Source organism: Macaca fascicularis, chromosome 13 (genome assembly GCF_037993035.2).
Source record: "Macaca fascicularis isolate 582-1 chromosome 13, T2T-MFA8v1.1".
NCBI classification, from domain to species: domain Eukaryota; kingdom Metazoa; phylum Chordata; class Mammalia; order Primates; family Cercopithecidae; genus Macaca; species Macaca fascicularis.
In genome coordinates this window covers 10640801-10660287 of record NC_088387.1, presented here as the reverse complement: position 1 = coordinate 10660287, position 19487 = coordinate 10640801, and the positions used below count along the sequence as shown (strand labels likewise).

Sequence of the window (19487 nt, the reverse complement as noted above, 5' to 3'; positions counted from 1 at the left end):
CCTGGCCATAAGTGTATATATTATTCTTTATTCCCTTTTGAATGCTGTGAGTAAAGTATTAATTAATTGCAGGCCTCGATCCTGGACAGACCTAGGCCATCTTCTCACAACACTGTTTCCTTAAAAACGTATCAAGTTCAGTGTGGAATAATGTATGTTGCGAACTAGTTACCTGCTTTGTTTACTGTGAAGCCCTTGGTCTGTGGGACTGTTCCTGCCCTAGGAATGCACACAGGCCTGCAGCCTTCATCACAAGGAGAATATAAAAGACTCATGGAAAACCAAGGCAGGGACTTCCCTCTGTCAACATGAACCACATACACCTTCATCTCTCTTTTTTTTTTTTGAGATGGAGTCTTGCTCTGTCGTCGCCCAGGCTGAAGTGCAATGGCGTGGACTCGGTTCACTGCAACCTCCGCCTCCCGGGTTCAAGTGATTCTCCTGTTTCAGTCTCCTGAGTAGCTGGGACTACAGACGTGTGCCACTGCACCCAGCTAATTTTTGGTTTTTAGTAGAGATGAGGTTTCGTTATGTTGGCCAGGCTGGTCTCGAACTCCTGGCCTCGTGATCTGCCTGCCTTGGCCTCCCAAAGAACTGGGTTTAAAGACGTGAGCCACCACACCGGGCCCTTCATCTCATCTCTAGCGACTGTGCATGCTCTGCGTGTGGGTGAGTGAAGGGATGAGAAACTATGTGCATGGGTACTGCTGGGCCTCCCAGTGAGCTGTAAGATGTTGGATATGCTGTATTTTCTGTTCTGCATTCTCTGTACAGTTAAGTAAATGCAGTGCTAAATTGAAGCCATTGAGACTTATGGATCTGACTGCCAATCTGAACATGTGCCCAATGCTGGTGGTAGGAAACATGCCTTAAATAAATACATCTATATTTGAATTAACTTGAAGCCATATGAAAAAATGAAGATCTCTGGGAAAGATAAATACATGGGCAATTATAAAGTAGCATTATTGTAATTTTCATTTTTAATTCCATTTTTATTAATAATTTTCTGCATTTTAAAAAGACCAGTGCAGCCGGGTGCAGTGGCTCACACCTGTAATCCCAGCACTTTGGGATGCCGAGGCTGGCGGATCACGAGGTCAGGAGATCGAGACCATCCTGGCTAACACGGTGAAACCCCATCTCTACTAAAAATAGAAAAAATTGGGCAGGTGTGGTGGTGGGCGCCTGTAGTCCTAGCTACTCGGGAGGCTGAGGCAGGAGAATAGCGTGAACCCAGGAGGTGGAGCTTGCAGTGAGCCAAGATCACGCCACTGCACTCCAGCCTGGGTGACAGAGCAAGACTCCATCTCAAAACAAAAAACAAACAAACAAACAAACAAAAAGACAAATGCAAAAAAAACAAGAATTAACCTATTTATTGGGCACATAGTATATAGAGATGTAATTTGGGACATCAGTAACAGAAAGCAGAAGACAAAGATGCATGGAGCATAGTTTTTGTACGCCACTGAAAGTTAAGTTGGTATAGATTCCAAATAGAATGTTGTAGCTTTAATAATTTAAATATAATTCTCACGGTAACTAGAAAGAAAACATCTATACAATACACTCAAATGGAAATGAGAAGAAAATAAAAATTTTTCCCTGAAAAAAATCAAGTAAACACAACACAGGCAATGATGGAGGAAAAAGGGGGCAATAAAGAAATGGCACATAGAAAAAAAATAACAAAATGGCAATAATATTTACTCCTTATCAGTAAATACTTCAAGTATAAATGGATTAAGTTCTCTATTTGAAAGACAGAGATGGGGAAAATGGATACAGAAAAACAGGATCCAATTATTATCTACAGGAGACTCACTTTAGGTTAAAAGACACTAATAGGTTGAAAGTGAAAGGATGGTAAAAAATATTTCATGCAAATAGTAACCAAAAGAGAGCTGAGGTGGCTATAGTAATATCAGATAAAATAGATTTTAAATCCAAAAAGGTCACAAGAGACAGGGAAGGGCATTAATAAAAGGTTTAAAACAGAAAAAAATATAGCAAGTATAAATATTTACACACCTAATAATAAAAATATATGAAGCAAAAGCATGACAGAATTGCAATAGGCAATCCTAGAGCAATAGTTTGAGAATTCAATACCCCACTTTCAATGATTGATAAAACAACCAGAGAAAACATAAGAAATTAGAAGACTTGAACAGCAAAATAAACCAACTAGCCCTAACAGACATATACAGAACGCTCTGCCCAATAACAAAAGAATGCACATTGTTCTGAAGCGCACATGGGAGGTTCTCTAGGATGGATCATCTGTTAGGCCATAAACAAGTTTTAATAGATTAAAAAGTATAGGTATCACACAAAGTATCTTCTCTAAACACAATGGTATGAAGTCAGAAATCAATAACTGAGGAAACACCAGAAAATTCACAAACACATGGAAATTGAACAATGCACTCTCACAAAACTAATGGATCAAAGAAGAAACCACAAAGAATATTTGTATCTTGAGATAAATGAAAATAAAAACACAACATATCAAAACTTACGAGATGCGACAAAAAAGCAGGGCTAAGAGGAAGCCGATAGCTGTAAATGTCTATATTACAAAAGATCTCAAATCAATAACTCAACTTTACATCTTAAGGAACTGGAAAACGAAGAGCAAACAAAACCCAAAGATAGCAGAAATAAGACAGTAATAAAGATTAGAGGAGAGATTATTAAAAAGTAGAGACAATAAGCAATAGAAAAAATCAATAAAGCAAATAATTTATTGGGAAAGAGAAACAAAATTGACAAGCTTCCATCTAGACTGACAAAAAAACAAAAGAGAAAAGATGCAAATGACTTAAATAAAAATAAGAATAAAAATGGACAGCCATTTCGTGGACGCCGGGTGAGCCAGAGCATTCGTTGCTGGGGGTTGGGAGGGAGGAAAGCGGGAAGACACAACGGAGTGTATGGGTTTGAGCCTCCGCATTTTTTACCCTAGATCTCGAAATGCATTGTGATTCCTGTCCATTGGACTGTAAGATTTGTGTAGGCAATCTTGGAAACAATGGCAACAAGACTGAATTGGAACGGGCTTTTGGCTACTATGGACCATTCTGAAGTGTGTGGGTTGCTAGAAACCCTGCCGGCTTTGCTTTTGTTGAATTTTAAGATCCCCGAGGTGCAGCTGATGCGATCCCAGAGCTAGATGGAAGAACACTATGTGGCCGCTGTGTGACAGTGGAACTGTCGAATGATGAAAAAAGAAGTAGAAATCGTGGCCCACCTCCCTCTCGGGGTCGTCGCCCTCGAGATGATTATTGCAGGAGGCGTCCTCCACCTCGTCGCAGATCTCCAAGGAGAAGCCTCTCTCGCTGCGGGAGCAGGTCCCTTTCTAGAGTTAGGAGAAGAGAGAGATCGCTGTCTCCGGAGAGAAATCACAAGCCGTCGGGATCCTTCTCTAGGTCTCGGAGCCGATGTAGGTCAAATAAAAAATAAAAAGAAAAATTAAAAAAACAAAGAACAGTTTGCAAGATAAGTGGTGTACAGGAAATTACTTCATTTGACAGGAATATGTACAGAAAATTCAAGTTTTGTTTGAGATTTCATAAGCTTGGTGCATTTTTAAGATGTTTTAGCTGTTCAAATTTGTCTCTTGAAATAGTGACACAAAGGTATAATTATCTATGGTTTGAAATGGATCATATGAGGCATGTAATACCAAGTATTGTTACTTTACAGTTAATTCAAGCAGAATTGAATTAACTGAATTTGCTTTGAACTTTAGTTACGTATAGACTGATAATAAAGCTCTAAACCTGCAAAATAATAATAATAATGAAAATGGAGACATTACCACTGATTTTTCAGAAATAACATGGATTATAAGAGAATAGAAAAATAGATGAAAAAATGGACAACCTAGAGGAAAAGAATACATTTCTTGAAACGTAGAAATTCTGTAGGTTGACACAAGAAATAGAAAATCTCAACAGTTCTATAACAAAGCAATTGTAAACATAATTAAGAAAAAACTTCCCCAAAAGAAAAGTCCTGAATCAGATGGCTTCACAGGTGAATTCTACTAAACAAAGAAAATTAACACAAATTATTTCTCAAATAATTCAAAAAATTTAAGTTTTGGGGATAGCAAGGAAAACTTGCTATGCATTCTGTGAAACCAGCATTACCTTGCTGTTAAAGCCAGATGACATCACAAGGAAAGAAAATTGCAGACTAACATTGCTTATAAATATAGATGGAAAATCCCTAACAAATATTAGCAAGGCCAGGCGCGGTGGCTCATGCCTGTAATCCCAGCACTTTGGGAAGCCAAGGCAGGCAGATCACCTGAGGTCAGGGGTTCGCGACCAGATGGTGAAATTCTGTCTCTACTAAAAATACAAAAATTAGCCTGGCGTGGTGGCATGAGCCTGTAATCCCAGCTACTCGGGAGGCTGAGGTAGGAGAATTGCTTGAACCCAGAAGGCGGAGGTTGCAGTGAGCTGAGATCACAGCATTGCACTCCAGCCTGGGTGACAGAGTGAGACTGGCTCAAAAAAAAAAAAAAAAAAAAATTAGCAAATTGACTCCATCAGTATACCATAAGGATTATTCACAATCGAATGGGATTTTACCATGGAATGCAGGACGTTTCAATTTGAACAAAAGGAAAAGAATCACATTATCATCTCAATTGACATGGAAAAAGCATTTGAGGAAATTTAACACCCTTTCATAATAAAACTTCTCGGCTCTTTCATAATAAAAACTCTCGGCTTGGTGCAGCGGCTCACGCCAGTAATCCCAGCACTTTGGGAGGCCTAGATGGGTGGATCAACTGAGGTCAGGAGTTCAAGACCAGCCTGGCCAACATGGTGAAACCCCGTTTCTACTAAATAATACAAAAATTAGCCGAGCGTGGTGGTGGGCACCTGTAGTCCCAGCTACTTGAAAGGCTGAGGCGGGGAGATGGTGTCACTGCACTCCAACCTCGGTGACAGAGTGAGACTCCATCTTAAAAAAAAAAAAAAAAAACTCTCAGCAAATTAGTAACATAGGGACAATTTCTCAACATGATAGAGTGTGTTTCTGGAAAACTTAACAGCTAACAGTATATTCAATGGTAAAAAAAAACTGAATGAGTTCCCCTTAAGACAAGGGACAAGAAAAAGATTCCCACTGCTATTTGACACTGAATTGAAAGTTCTAGCAAGACAAGAAAAGCAAATAGACTGGGTGTGGTGCTCACGCCTGTAATCCCAGCACTTTGGGAGGCCAAAGTGGGCAGATTCTTTGAGCCTGGGAGTTTGAGCCCAGTCTGAGCAACATAGTGGCACCCTGTCTCTACAAATAATACAAAAAACAAACGGTCTGGGCGCGATGATCATGCCTGTAATCCCAGCACTTTGAGAGGCCGAAGCAGGCAGATCACCTGAGATCAGGAGTTCAAGACCAGCCTGGCCAATAAGGCGAAATCCTGTCTCTACAAAAAATGCAAAAATTAGCCCGCCATGATGTTAGGTGCCCGGAATCCCAGCTACTCTGGAGGCTGAGGTGGGAGAATCGCTTGATCCTGGGAGGTGGAGGTTGCAGCAAGCTGAGATCGTGCCATTACATGCCAGCCAAAGCAACAGAGTGAGACTCCATCTAAAAAAATAAAATAAAATAAAAAAGTCATCCAAATCTAAAGGAATAGGTGAAACTATTTCTAAGTATAGATGACAGAATCCTTTGTATACAAAACCCCAAAGAATCCACAAGAAAACTCAGAGCTAATGAATGAATTCAGCAAAGTTGCAGTATACAAAATCAACACACAAAAACAAATTGTTTTCTATACACTAGAAGGAAATTAAGAGAGAAATTCCATTTACAATAGCATCTAAAATAATTAAATACTTAGAAATAAATTTAACTGAAGAAGTGAAAGATTAATACACTGAAAACTATAAAAGATAAAAATACAAAAAAATTAAAAAGATCTGTTATGCCCAGACCATTTATTCCCCGAAGAAGACCACCAGAGTCCAGAGTCAAAGCTAAGCAGCAAGGATCTTTATTACAGGTTCGAACCTGGAACTCTCCCTCGCTCGTGAAACGAGACGGGCAGGAGAGCTCCCCCACTGAGCTCCGAGCAGTGTTATATAGTCTAAGAAAAGTGGGCATAGAGTTATTATACAAATCAGATATATGATTGGCTAGTGTTTGAACAAGGCGATTTGGCTAACTATGATTGGTTCCCGCCATTTCTGATATTTTGGTTCAAACTTTGAGGTGGGAGAGCAGGTTTATGGCAGCAAGAGTTTATCTTACTTAAACACGTCTTGTGACCTTGCCTCAGAACTTACAAAATCTCTGATATGTGCAAAACAAAATCTCTGGTACGTGCAGAAAACCAGGTACTCACAGAACTTATGAAATCTCTGGTATGTGCAAAGATTAGAGAGCAGAACAAGGGTGTAGCGGGTGGGGGGCGGGTACACATCTATCTTTGTGTCCTTTCAGATCAAAGTAACTGAAAATACATTCTGTGCTTGTGGATAGGAAGATGTACCACTGTTAAGATGTCAATACTGCTGAAAATAATCAGCAAATTCAATACAATCTCTTCTAAAATTCCAACAGCCTTTTTTTTCCACAAATGGGGAAGCTGATCCTCAAATTTACATAGAATTGAAAGTGACCCTGAATAACCAAAACGATCTTGATAAGGAAGAATAGAGTTGGAAGACCCACACTTTCTGATTTCAAAACTTACTACAAAGCTACAGTAATTAAAACAGAATGGCACTGGCATAAGGACAGACATATCCAATGAAATAGAATCGAGAGTCAGAAAAAGCTCTCATATATATGGTGAATAGATTCTTTCTTTTTTTTTTATTTTTAATTGACACATAATTGCATATATTTATGAGGCACAGTGTGATATTTTGATACATGTATACAAAGTGTGATGCTCAAATCAGGGTAATTATCATATCCATCACCTCAAACATTTATAATTTCTTTGTGGTAGGAACATTCAAAATCCTCTGTTCCAGCTATTAAAAATATATAATAAATTATTGTTAACTATAGTCACCCTACAATGCTATAGAGCATTAGAACTTTTTCCTCCTATCCAGCTGTAATTTTTTGTCCATTAGCTAACCTCCCCCAATTCTCCCCACCTCCCTGCCTTTCCCAGCCTTTAATAACCACTACTCTACTCTTTGCTTCTATGAGCTCAACTTTTTATTCTTCCACATATAAGTGAGAACATGTGGTATTTATTTTTCTGTGCCTGGCTTATTTCAGTTAACATAAAATCCTCTAAGTTCATTCATGTTGCTGTAAATGACAGAATTTTATTTTTTAAGGTTGAATAGTATTTCATTGTGGTTATAGACCACATTTTATTTATCCATTAATTTGTTGGTGAGCACTTAGGTTGATATCATATCTTGGCCATCATGAATAGTGCTGTAATAAACACAGGAATGCAGATCTCTCTCTCTCTTTTTTTTTTTTTTGTAGCCATGTGTTAGCCACTTTAATAGAAAATGTGATCAAAACTTGATTACAAGAGTTCAGAGAAAAACCAGTGAGTTTCAATTTTACTACAATTTTTTAAATCTGGGACTAGCTTTTTTGTTTTTGTTTTGTTGTGTTTTGTTTTGTAACTTAAATGCTAACTTCAGCCCAGGGTTTTTTTCACAACCAAACTAAAAATTACTTACTACATGGGAACATCAATGCAACAAACAAGTAAAACTTGTAAACTCAAGCCACAAACTTATAGTTAATAATCATGGTAAGGGACATTGCCTTCTGTGAAGGCAGAGAAGAAATATGCAGGCAATTCTGCTTCAAAGAAATCTGCATAGGAATGGAAAATGCTAGAGCCTTTAACACAAGTGAATTTGCAAAGCCTAAACAAGTTCAACTCAGTCCACAGAGCACCAAATGTTAAACTGGAGCCAAAATAGGATTGAACATTGAATTTCCAGCTATGCCACTCGCAGAGCACAATGTCAGGTGTGGAAACCATCTGTAGGCAAGCACTTTTAAAAACATGAATTTCATACACCGTAAATTCTAAAACACACACTTCTGCATTATTGTTTGAATTTCAGAAGGGCACTACAAGGCACCAGCGTCTTTCAAAGTCACTCATGGCAACAATTGTGTATTTTTTCACAGCCTTGGTAGCCCCTTTCGGCAGTTCTCTAGCCTCTGCACACACGGCGCCACACCACTGTTTGTAGAATGACTTCTGACATTAAATCCAGCGTCATGACCTAAGTCGCATGAGGCAGCTATTTCCCGGGCACCTTCCATTTCTTTGGCATGGGGGGCCTCCCAGTGCCTTCTTCAGGCCCCACACAGGAGGCCACATCTGGAAGCACTATTCCTCTAGCGCCCTCTGCTGGAGACCAAAGTGACAGCTTGTTGCAAAGACTTGTAGAAACAGATCACTTACACATTCATTTTTGTACACATCTAGTTAATTTAGAACCTAGGACTTCTACAATCAATTCCCCAAACCCCTTTATGGAGAGTGATGGACTTTGCAGCAACGCTGAAGGAGCACAGTTTCTCTCTCTAGGAAGAAGGGGATTAGTAGACGTAATTGTGTGCATCAAGACAAATTTGTAATAAAAAAATCAAAGTAAGATGAATGGCCCAGAAACCCACATTTTATTGACACTGTCATTTTCCCAGGCAGAGAATCTTAGAAAGATGTCGCGTTTTCTTTTCTCTCTCTCTCTCTTTTTTTTTTTTTTGAGACGGAGTCTTCAGTGGTGCAATCTAGACTCACTGCAACCTCCGCCTCCCAGGTTCAAGCAATTCTCCTGCCTCAGCCTCCCGAGTAGCTGAGATTGCAGGCGCCTGACACCCTGCCTGGTTAATTTTTGTATTTTTAGTAAAGACGGGGTTTTACCGTGTTGGCCAGGCTGGTCTCGAACTCCTGACCTCATGATCCGCGCACCTCAGCCTCCCAGATGTATGGGGATCTTTCCCCTCAACCAAACAGCAGACACCAGCTGAATGTCCTCCAATTCCATTCTAACACTATTTACGTGGAGATAGTGCCAGATCCCACAGGTTAAGGACTCAGTGCTGGGATTACAGTTATGAGCCACCGCACCTCGCTACGATTTCTTTTAATGAATGAGAGGAGCCCACTTGTATCCGAATCATTCTTTGGGAGAAGCAACAGAAACAATTGACAGTCACATTTTTTAAAATAAAACAGTCCCTTCAGCCCATACCTACACGCCCTCATCTGCCTGCCCAATGTCTGTCAGTTCTGTAAAGTCACCCTCTCCTTCTACTCTAGTATTACCACAAGAATTGAAATTTTCAAGCAGAAAAAAATAAAAAATAAAAAAATCATGTTACAATTAAGTGAGTGGTGGCCCAAGGGAAGCCCTTTGACTATGATTTCCAATTCTCTGTTCAATCCACACTGCAGAGATACAACGGTAAACCACCAATTGGGTTCCCAAGTTTTATTCAAGAGCTCATACAAAATATTCCAGATAAATGAAATTTAATCCTTGTCTTCCTCCTCTTCTTCGTCCTGGTTAATTTGGAAGTAACATAATTTGTAACTCTCTTTACGGTTAGCAGCTATGCACAACCAATCATGAAGATTATTCTTCTTCAAATATTTTTTGGTGAGGTATTTCAAATATCTTTTGGAAAAAGGCACCTCAGATGTCATGGTGATCATCCTCTTGCTCCTTTGGACGGTCACCATCCCTCCACCAAAGTTCCCAGCTTTTCAGTTCACTTTGATCCTTTCTTGCAAAAACTGCTCAAAATTGGCAGTATCCATGATTCCATCTTCTATGGGGTGGGTGCAATCAAGAGTGAACTTCAGAACCTGCTTTTTTTTTTGCCTCCCTTCACCACAGCTTTCTCATGGGCACCATGGGAGTAGTGGAGGCAGAAAGCCAGATATCTCTTTAACATATTGATTTTCTTTCCTTTGGATGTATATCCAGTAGTGGGATTGCTGGATCATATGGTAGCTTAATTTTTAGTTTTTTGAGGAACCTCCATATTGTTTTCCATAGTGGCTGTACTAATTTACATATCCACCAACAGTGTGTAAGAATTCCCTTTAATCTGCATCCTCTCCAGTACTTGTTATTTTTTGTCTTTTTGATAATAGCTGTTCTGATTGGGATGAAAGGAAATCTCGTTGCAGTTTAGATTTGCATTTCCCTGATGGTTAATGATATTAAGCATTTTTTCTTATACTTGTTGGCCATTTGTAGATCTTTTGAAAAATGCCTACTTAGATCATCTGCCCATTAAAAAAAAAAATAGGGTTCTTTGTTGTTTTATTTGCGATTGAGTTATTTGAGTTCTTTATTTATTCTGCATATTAATCCCTTGTCAAATAAGTAGTTTGTAAATAGTTCCTCCCATTGTGCAAGTTCACTGTTTACTCTGTTGATTGTTTCCTTTGCTGTGCAGAGGCTTTCTAGTTTGATATAATCCCATTTGTCTATTTTCGTTTTGTTGCCTGTGCTTTTGTGGTCTCATCCATAAAATCTTTGCCTAGATCAATGACCTAAGCATTTTCCTTAGGTTTTCTTCTGGTAGTTTTACAGTTTTGGGTCTTGCATTTAAGTCTGTAATCCATTTTGAGTTTGTTTTTATATATGGTGAGATATAGGGGTCTAGTTTTATTCTTCTGCATATGGATAACCAGTTTTGTCAGTACCACTTATTGAAGAGGCTGTCCTCCAGCCAGTGTACATTCTTGATGTCTTTGTTGAAAGTCAATTGGCTGTAGATACATGTATTTATTTCTGGGTTCTCTATTCTGTTTCAGTAGTCTATGTATCTGTTTTTATGCCAGGACTGTGCTTTTCGGGTTATTATTTTGTACTATATTTTGAGGTCAGGCAGTGTGATGCCTCCAGCTTTGTTCTTTGTATCAGATTTGCTTTGGCTAGTCCGAGTCTTTTGTGGTTCCATATGAATTTTAGGATTGTTTTTATTTCTGCAAAGAATATCATTGATATTTTGATAGAGATTGCACTTAATCTGTAGATCATTTGGAATAGTGTGGTCATTTAAAAAATATTAATTCTTCCAACCCATGAACATGGAATGTCTTTCCGTTTCTAGGTCCTCTTCAATGTTTTTCATCAATCTTTTATTGTTTTCATGGTAAAGGTCTTTCACCTCCTTGGATAAATTTATTCCTAGGCTTTTTTAAATTAAATTTTATTTTTTTGGTAGCCTTTTAAAATAAGATTGCTTTCTTGTTGCCATCTATATGTCCATGAGTACCCAATGTTTAGCTTCCACTTATAAGTGACAACATGTGGCATCTGATTTTCTGTTCCTGGGTTTATTCACTTAGGATGATGGCCTCTAGCTGCATCCATGCTGTTGCAGAGCATAGGATTTTGTTCCTTTTTATGGCTGCATAATATTCCATGGTATATGTGTACCATGTATTCTTTTTTTTTTTTTTTTTTGAGATGGAGTCTCGCTCTGTTGCCCAGGCTGGAGTGCAGTGGCCGGATCTCAGCTCACTGCAAGCTCCACCTCCTGGGTTCACGCCATTCTCCTGCCTCAGCCTCCCAAGTAGCTGGGACTACAGGCGCCCGCCACCTCGCCCGGCTAATTTTTTGTATTTTTTAGTAGAGACGGGGTTTCACCGTGTTAGCCAGCATGGTCTCGATCTCCTGACCTCGTGATCCGCCCATCTCGGCCTCCCAAAGTGCTGGGATTACAGGCTTGAGCCACCGCGCCCGGCCGTGTACCATGCATTCTTTATCAAATCCACCACTGATGGGCACCTAAGTTGATTCTATATCTTTGCTCTTGTGAATAGTGCTGTGATGAACACATAAGTGCAAGTGTCTTTTTGGTAGAACAATTTTTCTTTTGGATATATACCTAATAATGGGATTTCTGGGTTGAATGGTAGTTCTGTTTTTAGTTCTTTGAGGAATCTCCAAACTGCTTTCCACAGTGGCTGAGTTAGTTTACATTCCTACCAACAGTGTATAAGCATTCTCTTTTCTCCACAGTCTTGCCAGCATCTGTTGTTTTTTGACTTTGTAATAGTAGCCATTCTTACTGGTGTGAGATGTTTTTTCATTGTGGTTTTTATTTGCATTTATCTGATGAATTAGTGATGTTGAGCATCTTTTCACGTTTCTTGGGCACTTACATGTCTTCTTTTGAGAAATGTCTTTTTTGCTTGTCAATTTGTTTCCATTCCTTATAGATTCTAGATGGTAGACCTCTGTCAGACATGTAGTTGTGAATAGTTTCTCCCATTCTGTAGGCTATCTGTTTACTCCAAATTATACAAAGAATTCTTAACAGTCAATAATAATAAAATTAATGATCTAATTAACAAGTAAGTAAGAGGTCTGAATATATATCTCACCAAAGAAGACATACAAATGGCAAATAACTGTATGAAAAGATGCTCAACATCATATGTCACCAGGGAACTGGAAATTAAAACAACAATTACATATCACTAAACACTGATCAGAATGGCTAAAACCCAGAACACCGACGACATCGAATGCTGGTGAGAATGTGGAGCAACAGGAATTCTCCCTCAATGCTGGTGGGAAAGCAAAACGGCACCACTACTTTGGAAGAGTTGGGCAGTTTCTTACAAAACTAAACATACTCTTACTACACAATCCAGTAATCAAGCTCCTTGATATTTATCCAAAGAAGTTGTAAATGTACGTCCCCACCGAAAATGCACATGAGTGCTTATAGCAGCTTTATTCACAATTGTCCCAAACTGGAAGCCATAGGTGAATGGATAAACAAACTGTGATATATCTATACCATGGAATATTATTCAGCAACAAAAGAACATGAACTACATATATTTTTTTCTGTTTTGTTTTGTTTTGAGACAAGGTCTGGTTCTATTGCCCAGGCTGGAGTGCAGTGGTGCGATCTTGGCTCACTGCAATCTCTGTCTCCCAGGCTGAAGCCCTCCTCCCACCTCAGCCTCCTGAGTAGCTGGGACTATAGGCAGGCACTATTATGCCCAGCTAATTTTTTTATTTTTTGTAGAGATAGGATTTTGCCATGTTGCCAGGTTAGTCTTGAACTTGTGAGCTCAAGAGGCCTGCTCACCTCAGCCTCCCAAAGTGCTGAGATTACAGTCATGAGTCACCATGCTGTCCAGGACATGAACTAATAAGCCATGCAAAATCATGGAGAAACTTTAAACGTATGTTGCAAGGTGAAAGAAGCCTGTTGGAAAAGGCTACACACTGTAAGATTCCAACCATCTGACATTCTGGAAAAGGCAAAACTCTAAAGGCAGTAAAATGATCAGTAGTTGGTGGGAATGGGAGGGAGGAATAAATAGGTGGAGCACAGAGGATTTTTTGTTTATATACATTAAGTTCTAGGGTACATGTGTACAACCTGCAGGTTTATTACATATGTACGCATGTGCCATGTTGGTGTGCTGTACCCGTTAACTCGCCATTTACATTAGGTGTATCTCCTAATGCTATCCCTCCCCCGACCCCACGACAGGCTCCCGGTGTGTGATGTTCCCCTTCCTGTGTCCAAGTGATCTCATTGTTCAATTCCTACCTATGAGTGAGAACATGCGGTGTTTGGTTTTCAAACTATTTTGTGTGATTCTGTGATGATGGACATATGCCACTGTGCATTTGTCAAAAGCCCTAGAAGTACAAAACATAAAGACATAGCCCGGCCAGGCACGGTGGCTCACGCCTGTAATCCCAGCACTTTGGGAGGCCTAGGTGGGCAGATCACCTGAGGTCAGGAGTTCAAGACCAGCCTGGCCAACATGGCAAAACAACATCTCTGTAAAAATACAAAAAATAGCTGGGCATGGCGGTGTGTGCCTGTAATCCCAGCTACTCGGGAGGCTGAGGTGGGAGAATCACTTGGACCCAGGAGGCAGAAATTGCAGTCAGCTGAGATGGTGCCATTGCACTCCAGCCTGTGTGACAGAGCTCGATTCTGTCTCAAAAAAAAAAAAAAAAAAAAAAAAAGGTATAGCCCTAATTTAAATTATGGATTCAGTGAATAATAATGCATCATTATTTGTTAATCAGTTGTAACAAATGTACCACAGTAAAGAAAGCTAATGATAGAGGAAACTGGAAGAGGGGAGATAAGGAGAAAGTGGGGGAGGAAATATAGGAAACGTTGTATTTTCTGCTTGGTTTTTCTGTAAAACCAAGCTCTAAACATAGTCTATTCGTTTTTAAAAAGCTAATGAAATGTTTGAAAAAAAGGTAAAGATATTGAGAAAAGGTCATGGCTTCAGTAGTTGAGTAATGAGCACAGCACATTTGATCGACAATTCTGAAATCTACATTAAACATACCTTAGTTTCTATTAAATTCCAGTAATTGTATAAAGAATTAGAACATATGAACTAATTTTCCAAAACCCTCCTGTAAACATGTAGAAAGAGCTAAAGAGATACTAAATCAAGCCACTGTTCTAGGTGGTGACACTGATTTGGAAAATGTTTATAAATGTGCCAATCCAAAATTATAAAAAAGTCATTTTGATCTCTAAGCATGACAAGGTATTTGTGAAATCTTGCATAGACTCAAGTGCTGTTTCCATAAATATTCTTCAGCTTTTTTTTTAATCATACACAACAGATGATGCTATGGTTTGGATGTTGGCCCTCAAACCTCATGTTAAAATTTAATACCCAGTGTTGGAGGTGGAGCCTAATGGGAGGTTTGGATCATGGGGGTGGCTCCCTCATGAGTAGATTAATGGCCTCCCTGGGGGGTGGGGGGTGGGGGGTGAGTGAGTTCTTGCTCTGTTAGTTCCCGTGAGAACTGGTTGTTAAAGGAGCGAGCCTGGCACCACCTCCTCTTTCTCTTGCTTCCTCTCTCGCCATGCAGCCTCTGCAAACCAACTCCCCTTTGTCTTTCTTCATGAGTGGAGGCAGCCGGAGGCCCTTGCCACATGCCCAATCTTTCAGCCAACAGAATTGTGAGTCAAATAAATCATTTTTCTTTATAAACTATCCAGTCTCAGGTATTCCTTTATAGCAACACAGATGGGCTAAGACAGATGATATCCATTCTTAGTAACATAGCACAAATAATATAGTTACATGCCTTTCTAATCCTTGATTTCTTTATATATGAAACATGATTCATATAGCACCATGATCTTCCCAATATTACTGAAAATTTATTAATAAAATACTAATTATCTTATCAGCATATGAGGTAATGAAAAATACCAGCTTTAGCAGTTAAGTGAATCTAATAGGTACAAAAATGAATATTTTATTACACCGAGCGAGACCCCCAAATTTAGAAAATAGACATTTATGATGACAACATAATTATGACTAGACATAATCTAAATTCATTTTGAGGTATAAAATTAGTTTTCCTTTCAAAATGTTTCAAATCAATGACACTAAAAGAAATTTAAAAAAAAAATATGCTTGGTGTTCAAGGACTACTCTGCCCTATAAGATCATTAATAGGCTGGGCACTATGGCTCACACCTGTAATCCCAGCACTTTGGGAGGGTGAGGCAGGCGGATCACCTGAGGTCAGGAGTTTGTGACCAGCCTGGCCAACATGGTAAAATCCTGTCTCTACTAAAAATACAAAATTAGCCTCTACTAAAAATACAAAATTAGCCAGGCCTGATGGTGGGTGCCTATAATTCCAGTGACTTGGGAGGCTGAGGCAGGAGAATCAATTGAAACCAGGAGACGGAGATTGCAGTGAGCTGAGATCGTGCCATTGCACTCCAGCCTTGGCAAAAGGACTGAAACTCCATCAAAAAAAAAAAAAAAAAGATTATTAACAATACCTACATGCTAAACTTTTGGTTCAGTAGTAATTTGAATTTACTGTTTATAAACTAATTTTTGTTCCTATCATTCTCAACCCAATTGTTTCATATCAAGGTAGAATGCCATGGCCTTACATTTCTATCAAACTACTTCTTACAGGGTCCTAAAACTCCGTTAAACTTAAGTTGAAGGAAATTGTAGGAAAAAAAATATTAGGCTAAAGGAATTTTATATTTTTTAACATTTACACGTCTTTAAGAGGATCTGTCTCATAAATTCTTATCCTCTGAGTCTAGGGCAAATAAACAACACTAACCAACGTACTTTCAATGGACTAATCACAAGTTACCATTCCATGGAAAGCAAAACATCTTGGGTTTTCGTTTTCTATGTGTAAAAATTGCTTAGACTGCATTATCTTTAAAGGAGTATTTATATTGTAACCGCCAGTACTATTGCCTAACTCTTCAATTTTCTGTACAACAGAGAATCAGACACAATTCGAATTCTGTATTCCCCATTTAAAAGACTAGCTTGCCGGGTGTGGTGGCTCATGCCTGTAATCCCAGCACTTTGGGAGGCCGAGGCAGGCAGATCACGAGGTCAGGAGATTGAGACCATCCTGGCTAACACGGTGAAACCCTGTCTCTACTCCAAATACAAAAATTAGCTGAGTGTGGTAGCACATGCCTGTAGACCCAGCTTCCCAGGAGGCTGAAGCAGGAGAATCCCTTGAACCCGGGAGGTGGAGGTTGTAGTGAGCCAAGATTGCACCACTGTACTCCAGACTAAGCAGCAGAATGAGACGCCATCTAAAAAAAAAAAAAAGACTACCTTAGGTCGAGCATGGTGTCTCAACGCCTGTAATCCCAGCACTTTGGAACGCCGAGGTGGGTGGATCACCTGAGGTCAGGAGTTCGAAACCAGCCTGGCCAATATGGCAAAACCCTATCTCCACTGAAAACACAAAAATTTGCTGGGCGTGGTGGCATACGCCTGTAATCCCAGCTACTTGGGAGGCTGAGGCAGGAGAATGGCTCGAACCCAGGAGGTTGCAGTGAGCTGAGATCGCGCCACTGCACTCCGGCCTAGACAGCAGGGCGAGACTCCATCTCAAATAAATAAATAAATAAATAAAAGACTAGCTTAAAATAAACATGTATAAAAATGTATAAAAATGAATTTAGCCTTGGTAATAAAATAAAGAGGAAGCCATATGCTGCCTGAAATATCCCTACAATTCAGCATTTGTGCAACCTTTAGCATTTTATTCATGTGTCTAGGAATTGCATTATGACTTCTCTTTATTACACAACTCAGATGATTTATTCCAAAGAAGTATAGAAACCTAACTTTGGAGTGAACACTCAGCTGAGTTTCTTTCAGTGGAGAGCAGAGAGGGGTATATTTGGTACGACCAGCATTCAGAGCAACTGAATCGAACCTCCACGGTGAAGCGGGATACTCTTGCCAGCTAACGTGTGCGGCTTCATCAGAGGATGAGTGTGTCTTTAGTGTCAGCTGAAACAGGGAAGATCACGTTGTTAAAGTTATCAAGTATTCACGAAAAATGCTTTCCAGTGATGGTAAAAGGTATCTTTGTTGTCCTGAAAAGTCTCTAAGATGCTCTTTATATAAAGTAATAAACCTATGGACAAATAGATGAGTAGAGGCACCCTTTAAGAACAGTTCCGGGGTGGATGCAGTGGCTCACGCCTGTGATCCTAGCACTTTGGGAGGCCAAGGCGGGTGGATCACCAGAGGTCAGGAGTTCGAGACCAGTCTGGCCTCGTCAGGCTTGGCAAAACATGGTGAAATCTCGTCTCTACTAAAAATACAAAAAATTAGCTGGGCGTGGTGGCAGGCACCTGTAATCCCAGCTACTTGGGAGGCTGAGGCAGGAGAATTGCTTGAACACGGGAGATAGAGGTTACAGTGAGCCGAGATTGCGCCACTACACTCTAGACTGGGTGACAGAGTGAGACTCCATCTAAAAAAAAAAAAAAAAGAACAGTTCTAATAGGTGCAAGATTGGAAAGCTTGAGAAATTATTACAAGTATTATTTAATATGATACAACTATTTTAAAGAAATAATTGTAATTATAATACTAATAAATGATAATACTAATAAATGTTAGGGTTGGCTGGAACTTGAATTGATTTTTAACTACTGACAAGGTCACATAATGTGATATGTTTTACAGACAATACGTATACTTCATTGAATATGTATTTCTTCCCTTATCCACAATAAAAGCTATTTCATAGCATGTCACACCATTTGTTAGCTTATCTCCAGAAAAAACTGTGATGTCATACAAGAGTCCCTTTAAAACCTATTTGGATAATAATGAGTATTATAGTCATTCAAAACTTAATTAAAATGAAAAACTCAAATATATGAAGAGATTTTCTCAATGTCAGCTCACTTCTTTTTTTTTTTTTTTTTTTTTGAGACAGAGTCTCACCCTGTCACCAGGGCTGGAGTGCAGTGGTGTGATCTCAGCTCACCGCAAGCTCCGCCTCCCAGGTTCATGCCATTTTCCTGCCTCAACCTCCCGAGTAGCTTGGACTACAGGTGCCCACCACCACGCCTGGCTAATTTTTTGTATTTTTAGTGGAGACGGGTTGTTACCTTGTTAGCCAAGATGATCTTCATCTCCTGACCTCGTGATTCTCCCACCTTGGCCTCCCAAAGTGCTGGGCTGCCAGCTCACTTCTAAAGCATTTTATAGATTTGTTTAGGAATTGTGAATTTTCAGTATGAGAGATGTTTGAGTGTGTTTAAATCATATATAGCCAGAAATATACAATTGTCTAAAGTACATCACAGGCTGGCAGTGTGGAAGACATGCCAAGCTGACATTGTGACAACGTGAAATGCTCCTGTGAACTAATTCTGGTCACAGCACAAGAGCAGTGCATACAAGCACAACCATAGGAGACTGTGTGGGTAAATGATACTTTTGCTGAGTTCACAGAAAATAGAGGAAACATCTAGGTGTTCTGGGTTATCTAATGGTTGAAAGCAGAAGCAGGGGGCTTTGTAACACCAGATCTTAACGTATCTGGGCCTGAGATTCCTCACAACTGAATGAGGTTGAACTAAATGACTGGTTGATTCTCACCTAGCTACACTGCCCTTCTCTCTTGTCCTCATGAGGCTATTGTAAAAATTTGATGAGATCAAGGACTTTGCATGGTAGTTGTCATCTACTTAGTGCTGAACAGGTAACAGGAATCACTACTATAATTATTAACCCTGTTTATAAAACCAAATTACTCTACCTTAGGTGTCAGTCAGGTCCCTACACTAGGGCTGTTTAGGAACAGGCTGGATGATCCTTTGCTGACAAGGATTTAGTAACTGGTTAGAACTAGGACTAGGATCCAGGGAGCAGGGGAGAAGAGTCTAGATACCTCTGTTAGTTCTATTTATGTGAAACCCTCTTCCTTCTTTCTGCTCCTACTGCCCTTCATTCCCCGCCACCAGTCTATCCCTGCCCCAACACGGCTGGGGACACTCACCCGCATAGTGCATGCTCCTGCGGCGTCTCTTGCCTGCTTCCTCCCTCCTAATCTCCTCTCCTTGCCCTCTCCTCCTGCCTGTCAAGGTGAGGAATAACCATGGTAGTCTAGGTGGGAAAATATGGACAGGTTTGACATTTTAAAGGAAGAATTATATTAACA

The 19487-nt window shown here is 39.8% G+C and overlaps 1 pseudogene; it reads left to right on the top strand.

The window, feature by feature from the left end:
• Positions 1-2964: 2964 nt before the first annotated feature.
• LOC123568307 (serine/arginine-rich splicing factor 3 pseudogene) lies at positions 2965-3468 on the top strand (annotated as a pseudogene).
• The last annotated feature ends 16019 nt before the right edge of the window (positions 3469-19487 follow it).